Genomic DNA, 10,411 nt, shown 5'->3' on the forward strand with positions numbered 1-10,411 from the left:
CCAACACATGGGAAGAGCCCATATGTCCATCAATGGATGAATGGATAAAGAAGTGGTATTTGTGTATAATGGAGTATTACTTGGCAATCAAAAAGAATGAAATCTTGTCATTTGCAACTATGAGGATGGCACTAGAGGGTATTACGCTAAGTGAAATTAGTCAGAGAAAGAAAATACCATATGACTTGACTCATATGAGGAATTTTAAGATACAAAGCAGATGAACATAAGTGAAGGGAAGCAAAAATAATATAAAAATAGAGGTGGACAAAAACATAAGTGACTCTGAAATATGGAAAACAAAAAGAGGGTTACTGGAGGGGTTGTGGGTGGTGGGATGGGCTACATGGGTAAGGGGCTTTAAGGAATCTACCCCTGAAATCATTGTTGCACTGTATGCTAACTAACTTGGATGTAAATTTAAAAAATAAATGAAATAAAAGTAAATAAATACATACATAAATAAATAAGTGTAAATGGATTAGTGCTCTAATTAAAAGACAGAAGGTATAAGAATGGATAAAAAACAAGAGCCATCTATATGCTGCCCATAAGAGACTCATTTAAGACCTAAAGACACATGCAGATTGTAAGTAAGGGGATGGAGAACCATCTATAATATTAGTGGATGTCAAAAGAAAGACAGAGTATCCATATTTATATCAGATAAAGTATATTTTAAAGCAAAGACTGTAACAAGAGATGAAGAAGGGCATTATATGATAATTAAGGTGTCTATCCACCAAGAAATTATAACAATTATAAATATTCATACACCCATATTGAAAGCACATAAATATATAAATCAATTAAACACTAACATAAAGAAACAAACTGATAGTAATATCATAATCGTAAGGGACTTTAACACTACATTTATAGCAATGAGCAGACTATCTAAGCAGAAAATCAACAAGAAAATAATGGCTTTGAATGCCTTTCTGGGCCAGATGGACTTAACAGATATATTCAGAACATTCCATCCTAAAGCAGCAGAATGCACATTCTTCTTGAGTGCACATGGAATATTTTTCAAGAATAGATCACATACTGGGTCACAAATCAGCCCTCAACAAGTACAAAATCATTAATATCATACCATACATATTTTAAGACCACAACTATAAAACTTGAAATAAACTACAGGAAAACATTTGGAAAGACCATGAATACTTGGAGATAAAGGAACAGCTGACTGATGAATAAATGTCTTAACCAAGAATTACAAAGGAAATGAAAAAGTACATGGAAGTCAATGTAAATGAAAACACGACAGTCCAAAACCTCTGGGATGTAGCAAAGGTGGTCATAAGAAGGAAGTATATAGTATTCCAGGCTTTCCTAAAGAAGGTAGAAATGTCTCAAATACACAACTGAACCTTACACCTAAAAGAGCTAGACAAAGAAGAGAAAATAAAGCCCAAAACCAGCAAAAGGAAATAATAAAGATTAAAGTAGAAATAAAAAATATTGAAATCAAAAAGTAGTAAAACAATGAAACCAGGAGCTGGTACTTTGAAAACATTAACAAAATTAATTAACCCTTCACCAGATTTAACAAAGAATGAAAGGAAAATACCCAAATAAGTAAACTCACAAATGAATGAGGAGAAATCACAACAAACACCACAGAAATACAAACAATAATAGGAAAATGTTATGAGCAATTAAATGTCAACAAATTGGGCAATCTGGAAAAAATAGACAAATTCCTAGAAACATATAAACTATCAAAACTGAAATAGAAAGAAAGAGAAAAATTGAACAGAACGATAGCCAGTACAGAAATTAAATCAGTAATACAAAATTTCCCAAAAAACAAGAGTCCAGAGCTGAATGGCTTTCCAGGGAAATTCTACCAAAGAATTAAAGAAAAGTTAACACTTATTTTTTGAAGCTGTTCCAAAAAATAGAAATGGAAGGAAAACCAGAACTCACTCTATGAAGCCAGCATTACCTTGATTTCAAAACCAGACAAAGATCCCACTAAAAAGGAGATATACAGAACAATTTCCCTGATGAACATGAATTAAAAAAATTCTCAATAATATATTAGCAAACCTAAACCAACATTACTTTAAAATAATTATTCACCATGATCAAGTGGGATTTATTCCCGGGCTGCAGGGGTGGTTCGATATCCACAAATCAAGAATCGGGATATATAACATTAATAAAAGAAACAATAACAACTACACGATCTTCTCAACGGATGCAGAAAAAGCATTTGACAAAATACAGCATCCATTATTGATAAAAACCCTTAAGAAATTAGGTATAGAATGGACATACCTCAAGATCATAAAGGTTGTATATGAAAGAACTACACCTAGTATCATCCTCAATGGGGAAAAACTTTCCCCCTAAGGTCAGGAACATGACAAGGATGTCCACACTTACCACTGTTGTTCAACATCATACTGGAAGTCCCAGTCTCAGCAATCAGACAAGAAAACAAAACAAAAGGCATTTAAATTGGCAAGAAAGAAGTCAAATGTTCAGTCTTCCCAGATGACATGATACTCTAGGAAAACCCAAAGCTACACAAAAAACTGCTAGAACTGATACATGAATTCAGAAAAGTTGTAGGATATAAAATCAATGTACAGAAATCAGTTGCATTTCTATACACCAATAATGAAGCAGCAGAAATAGAAATCAAGGAATCAATCCCATTTACAATAACACCAAACACCATAAAATACCTAGGACTAAACCTGACCAAAGAGGTTAAATATCTGTATGTTGAAAACTATAGAAAGCTTATGAAAGAAATTGAAGAAGATACAAAGAAGTAGAAAAACATTTCATGCTCATGGATAGGAATAACAAATGTTCTTGTTAAAATGTCGATACTAGCCAAAGCAATCTACATATTCCATGCTATACCTATTAAAATAACATGAGAATTCTTCACAGAACTAGAACAAACACACCAAAAATTTGTATGGAATCAGAAAAGATCCCAAATATCCAAAGTAATCTTGAAGAAGAAAACCAAAACTGGAGGCATCACAATTCCGGACTTCAAGTTGTATTACAAAGCTGTTATCATCACGATAGTATGGTACTGCCACAAAAACAGACATATAGATCAATGGAACAGAATAGAGAACCTAGAAATTGACCCAGAATTGTATGGCCAACTAATTATTGACAAAGCAGGAAAAAAAAATATTCCATGGAAAAAAAAGAAGGTCTTTTCAGCAAATGGTGTTGGGAAACTGGACAGTGGCATGGAGAAGAATGAACCTGTATAACTTTCTTACACCATACACAAAAATTAACTGAAAATGGATTAACACTTTTGTACTGCCAGTGGAAATGGAAACTATTGCAGCCAGTCTTGAAAACAGTATGAAGGTTCCTCAAAAAGTTAAAAATAGAAATACCTTATGACTCAGCAATTGATCCAAAAGACACAAAAATGCTGATTCAAAGGGCCACATGCACCCCAATGTTTATAGTAGCTCTATCAACAATAGCCAAATCATGGAAAGAACCCAAATGTCCATCAACTGACAAATGAATAAAGAAGATGTAGTATATATATAAAATGGATTTTTACTCAAAGATCATAAAGAATGAAATCTTGCAGTTTGCAACAACATGCATGGAACTAGAGTGTATTATGTTATGCGAAATAAGTCAGAGAAAGATAAATATATAATTTCACTTATATGTAGAATTTAAGAAACAAAACCAAAAATCTTAGGGGAAGGGAAGGGAAAATATGATTAAAAACAGACAGGGAAGCAAACAATAAGATATTTTAAATACAGTGAAAAAACTGAGGGTTGCTCGAGAGGGGAAATGGGGGGGGGATGGGCTTAATGGGTGACAAGCACTAAGGAGGGTGCTTGTTGGGATGAGAACTATATGGAAGTGATGAATCACTAAATTCTACTCCTGAAACCATTATTACACTATATGTAAACTAACTTGGATTTAAATAAAATTGTTTAAAAAATGAGGAAATAGACACAAAAAAAAGAATCAGAACTCTAAATACAGAGAACAAACTTATGGTTGGTCGGCTGGGTGGGTACAACGGTGAAGGAGAGAGGAAGGTACTGTTTTCCGGGTATGGAATGAATAAGCTTCAAGATTAAAAGTAAGAGCATAAGGAATACAGTGAACTATATTGTAATAGCAATGTAATTGGACAGATTGTAGCCTCATAAGCATAACCTAATGTATAAAGTTGTCAAATCACTAAGTTGTACACCTGAAATGAATGTAAATTTAGGTGTCAATTCTACTCAAATAAAACAAAAATAAAGCAAACACACATACAAAAGGAGAAATAACCCATAAGCACAGAAAACAAAGTGGTAGTTTCCAGTGAAGAGGAAGTTATGGGAATGGACAAAATGGGTGAAGGTGAATGAGAAGTACAGACTTCCAGTTATAAAATGTATAAGTCATGGAGATGAACGGTATAACACATGTAATATAGTCAATGATGTTGTAACAGCATTGTATGATGTCAGATAGTAACTACATTTGTGAGTATAGCAAAATGTATAGCATTTTCAAATCACTATGGTGTACTCCTGAAAATAATGTAACTTTGTGTGTCAACTATACTTTAATTGAAGAAATAAGATACTTTGAGATAAATGAGAAAAATTACCCATTCCAAAATTTATAGAATGCAAGAAAAATAGAACTGGGGGTGCCTGGGTGGATCAGTTGTTTGGCATCCGACTTTAGCTCAGGTCATTATCTCATGGTTCATGGGTTTGACACCTGTATTGGGCTCTGTGCTGACAGATCAGAGACTGGAGTCTGCTTCAGATTCTGTGTCTCCCTCTCTCTTTTTCCCCCTCCCTCGCTCATTCTCTCCATCTCTCTCTCTCTCTCTCTCTCTCTCTCTCTCTCTCTTTCTCTCTCACTCTCAATAATAAATAAACACTAAAAATGTAAAAAAATAGATAAATAGAACTGATTGTACTCATAGCATTAAAAGGAAATAGTTTAAATGAATCATCTAAACACACATTAAAGAATCAGCAAAAGAAAAGGAAACTAAATCCAAATTTAGCAAATTGGAATTCATTAAAAGTAACAGTGTAAAGTTTTTAAGTGTTTAAATTCTCTAAACACAATATAGGGAGTGACATTAATGAGATAATTCAATAGGAAGTCACAGCACCACTCTTTACACAAAAAAAAAAACAGATAAAATAATATTTGGCTAGCATACCTAAGTGAGAGTTGCAGATTTAGGTTAAGAGTTTGCAACATCTCAGAGGAGAATAAAACCAAGTAAAATCACTTTGAAATATTTAAGAAATATTTTTGGTTTATTCATGTTTGTTCTTTCCTCATGCCTGCACAGCTCAGTGCTAAGAGACATCCACTTGGTCTATGGTTTATCCTTCAGGGAAAAATGAGTGAAGTGTCCCTCTGACATCCCCAGAACTTCAGGGTACTTTTTGTGAGACCTACTTCTCTCTTATCTCACTCAGAGCCCTGAAACAACTAGCATAGATATAACATCTGGAGACAGCTAACAAAAAGAAAAAGAGCAGTGTTTCAGGAGACTTCATGTTCCAGTAAGTTGGAGAGAATATGCACACTCCTGAGATTTCTCTTTCAAGAGGAAGGGGGAGAATTGAGGCTACACCTAGTCTCTTGACATTCCAGTGCACAAAAGGGAGAGAGGTAGAGATGCATCCAGTCTCCTGGAATTCCAGTACACTCCTCTAGGAAAAGGAGCAAGTGGCCTTAAGTAGTCTGCTCATCTCTGTGGGAATGAAAGAAGGTGTAGAATATTAAAACTTATCTTTCAGGAGGAAGGTATAGATCCATTTGCATCCAACATCCTGGCATTCCAGTGTAGTCCCTTGGAGAAAATGTAAATGAAGTTTTCAATATCCTGGAAATCTCTGCAGGACTGAAAGAAGGGGGGAAATACCGAGACCTCTCCTTCAGAATTAAATAAGTGATGCTTGCACCAAACCTCCTTAAGGACTACTGTACTCCAAGGAAGAAAGAAAGAAAGAAAGAAAGAAAGAAAGAAAGAAAGAAAGAAAGAAAGAAAGGAAGGAAAGAAGGAAGACGTATGTCAGCATGGTTTGGTGAAACTGAGAGAATATTCAAAACACTGAAACTTCTTTACCAGGAGGATATGAAAGTGGTGGAACATACACATCTCTATAAAACTTTTGATAGACTCTCAGAATCTCTAACCAGGATGATTGTCAATGGTTTTTCACTTCCAAAAGAAATATATAAACGATAGGAAAGGTGGCTGCTTGTTCAAGTAGGCATATGAAGAGTAATCTACTAGAGAGAAAATAAATCAAGGGAATATGATGCTACCAAAGGTACAAAATAAATCTGTAACTGACTCTAATAAAAAAAGATTGGTGAATTGCCTGGCTAAGAACTCAAAATAATTGACTTAAAGAGGTTAAGTGAGATAGAAGAAAATATAGATAACTAAATGAAATTGGAAAAATGTTACATCAACAAAATAAGGTTATCAAAATAGAAATACAGGAGATTCTTAAACACAGAAGACAAACTGAAGGTTGCTGGAGGGGAGGGGGGTAAGGGAATGAGCTAAATTTTTGATAGACACTGAGTGCACATGTTGCACTCATGTTTTGATAGACAGGAGTGCACATGTTGAGATGAGTACTGGGTGCTATATGCAAGTGAAAAATCACTAAATTCTAATTATGAAACCAATACTACACTTTTTGTTAACTAATTTTACTTTAAATTAAAAAAGCAGAAATCATAAAAGATAACCTAGAAAACTACTTGAATTAAATAATTCAATAATTGAACTGAAATATTCAAAGATAGTTTCAACAGCAGATTTAACAAGCAGTCAAAATAATCAGCTGATTTAAAAATAGATCATTTGAAATTATCTAGTCAGAGGATCAAAAAGAACACAAGAATGTAAAAGAGTGAAGGAAGACTAAAGGTCCTCTGAACTATAATCAAGTAAATCATTGTATGCATCAAGGGAATCCCATGAAGGGAAAGAGCGAATGAAAGTGCAGGGAAGTTTATTACACACTGTATGTTAGCAAATTTGACAATAAATTATATTAAAAATAAATAATAAAACAGCAAATAAATAATTAAATAATGGCTGAAACTTCTCATATCGAAGGGTAGAAATTGACACCCTGATTCATGAAATCCAAAGGCCTCAAATAAGAACACAAATAAGCCTATTTGAGGAACATTAAGATAAAATTGTTAACGACAAAGAGAATTTTAAAAACAGCAAGAAAACATGATTCATCATGTACAAGAGAGCACCCATAAGGCTATTAGTGGATTTCTCAGCAGAAACATTGCTGGCCAGAAGTAAGTGGCATAACATAGTCAACATGCTAAAAGAAAACAAAAACAAACACTGCAAACCAGCCAAAGTTCTCCTTTAGAATTGAAGGAGATATAGAGATTTTCCCAGACCAAAAAAGAAAAAAAAATGCTGAAGGAATTCATAAACACTGAACAGGTTTTTCAATAAAAGCTAGGAGTTCTTCAAGCATAAACAAAAGGTTATTGAATATTAACATAAAAATATAGGAAAGTAGGAAATTTACTGGTAAAGATAATATATAGTTAAATTCAGAGTACTTTAATAACAATGCTAGTGAATAAATAAATCATAATACTATTATAAACTTTAAGTCAAATTACTATAAATAATTATAGCAACAATATTTGCTAATGGATACATAATAAAATATGTGAATGGTGACATCAAAATTAAAAAAATACATATTTTTAACTTTTTGAGGAACCTCCATATTGTTGTGTACATTGGTTACACCAGTTTGAATTCCCACAAACAGCACAAGAAAACTGCTTTTTCTCCATATCCTTCCACATTTGTTGTTTCTTGTGTTGTTGATTTTAACCATTTTGACAGGTGTCAGGTATACCTCATTGTCACTTTGTTGATGATGATGAGGTGATATGTCATCGTCATTTTGCTGATCAGTGATGTTGAACATCTTGTCATGTGTCTGTTGGTCATCTGGATATCTTTCTTGGAGAAATATCTGTTCATATCTTCTGTCCATTTCTAATTGGATTATTTGTTTTTGTTCAGTGTTGAGTTTTATAATTTCTTTATATATTTTGAATACTAACCCTTTATTAGATATGACATTTGCAAATATCTTCTTCCCTTCCATAGTTTGCCTTTTAGTTTGTTGATATTTTCCCTCACTGTGCAGAAGCTTTTTTATTTTGATAGAAAGTCCCAAAAGTTTATTTTTGCTTTTCTCTTGTCTCAGAAAACATAGATAGAAAAATGTTGCTAGAGCCAATGTTAAGGAAATCACTGCCTGTATTCTCTTCTGCGATTTTTATGGTTCCAAATCTCACATTTAGATATTTAATCCATTTTGAATTTATCTTTGTGTATGGTGTAAGATAGTGGTCCACTTTTCATTCTTTAACATGATGTTGTCAGTTTTCCCAACACCATTTGTTGAAGAGATGGTTTTTTTCCCATTTGGCACTCTTTCTTGCTTTGTCAAAGATTAATTCACCATATAGTCATGGATTTATTTCTAGGTTTTCTATTCTGTTCAGTTGATTTATCTGTCTATTTTTTGTGCCAGTACCATACTGTTTTGATTACTACAGTTTTGTAATATAACTCGGCATCTGGAATTGTGATGCCTCCAGCTTTGCTTTTCTTTTTCAAGACTGCTCTGGATATTTGGGGTTTTTTATAGTTTCATACAAATAATAGGTTTCTTTCTTCCAGTTTTCTGAAAAATGCATTTGTATTTTGATTGGGTTGCATCGACTGTGTAGATTGCTTTGGGTACTATAGACATTTTTAAAATATTTATTTTTCCAATCCATAAGCATGGAATAAATTTCCATTTCTTTGTGTCATCTTAATTTTTTTGCCAATGTTTTATAGTTTTTAGAGTACACATCTTTCATCTCTTTGTGTAGGATTATTAAAAGTTAAAAATATAATTACTCTATGATGCAGCAATTGCACTACTGGGTATTTACACAAAGAACACAAAAACACTAATTCAAAATAATACATGCACCCTTATGTTTACATCAGAATTATAAAACCAGTCCAAGTGTCCACTGATAGATGAATAAAGAAAAAGTGGTATATATCCACAGTGGGATATATTCAGTATTAAAAAAGCATATAATCGTGCCATTTGCAAGGGCATGGATGGAACTGGAGAATATAGTGCTAAGTAAAATTTGTCAGTCAGAGAAACACAAATACCATATAATTTCACTCATATGTGGTGTTTAAGAAACAAAACAAGTGAGCATAGGGGAAAAAGAGAAAGAGAGAGACAAACCAAGAAGCAGAGTCTTAATTATAGAGAAGAAACTTATGGTTACCAGAGGAGATGTGGGCGGATGGATGAGTGAAAATAGTTGATGGGGATGAAGGGGTGTACTTATCATGATGAGCACTGGGTCATGTATGGAATTGTTGAATCACTATATTGTATACATGAAACTAATGTAACACTATGCTAAATAACTAGACTAAAAAAAAAAAAACCTTGAAGGGTACCTAGGTGGCTCAGACATTTAATCTTCCAGCTCTTGATTTTGGCTCAGGTCATGATCTCACAGTTTCATAGAGCATCGGGCTCTGCACTAATAATGTGGAGCCTGTTTTGAATTCTCCTCTCTATGCCCCTCCCCTTTTCTGTCACTCCCTAAATAAATAAACTTAAACAAAATTTTGGAAAAATAAATAAATAAATAAATTTTGTTGGGGAAGGAGAAAAATGTAGGTATTCTGAGTGTAATTGAAGGTGTTATCAGCTGAAAGTAGACTACAATAATTATAAGGTTTTGTTGTAAATCTCGTGGTAACTATAAAGTGAAACCCTACAGTGGATAGACAATAGATAAAGAGAGAAGAATCAAAGCAGAAAATCAACAAATGAGAAAGTAAGACAGGAATAGAAGAAAAGGAGGGGGGTGGAAAGCCTTATAAAACACCTAAAACAATTAGCGTAATGGCTACTATAAAAACTTATGCATCAATAATCACTTTATACAAATTAATTAAATTATTCTATCAAATCATATAAAGTGGATAAATAAAAATAATACGTGTTTATAAGCTGCCTATAAGAGTCTTACTTCAGCTATAATGACACAAAGAATGAGGGTAAAAGGATGTAAAAATATAGTCTATGCAAAAGAAACCAGTGATAGCTACACATATACAGGTAAAAAAGACTTTATGTGAAAAACTCTAACAAAAAATAATGTTATAAAATGATAAAGAGCTGAATTAATCAAGAGGACATAACAATTATAAATATGTATGCACCTAGCATTGGAGTACTTGAATATATAAAGCAAATATTTACTGATTAGAAGGAAGAAGTAGACAGCAATACCATACTAGTAGGGG

The sequence above is a fragment of the Panthera pardus genome, unplaced genomic scaffold, assembly GCF_024362965.1.
Source record: "Panthera pardus isolate Hobbes unplaced genomic scaffold, ASM2436296v1 HiC_scaffold_27, whole genome shotgun sequence".
Classification (NCBI taxonomy): Eukaryota; Metazoa; Chordata; class Mammalia; order Carnivora; family Felidae; genus Panthera; species Panthera pardus.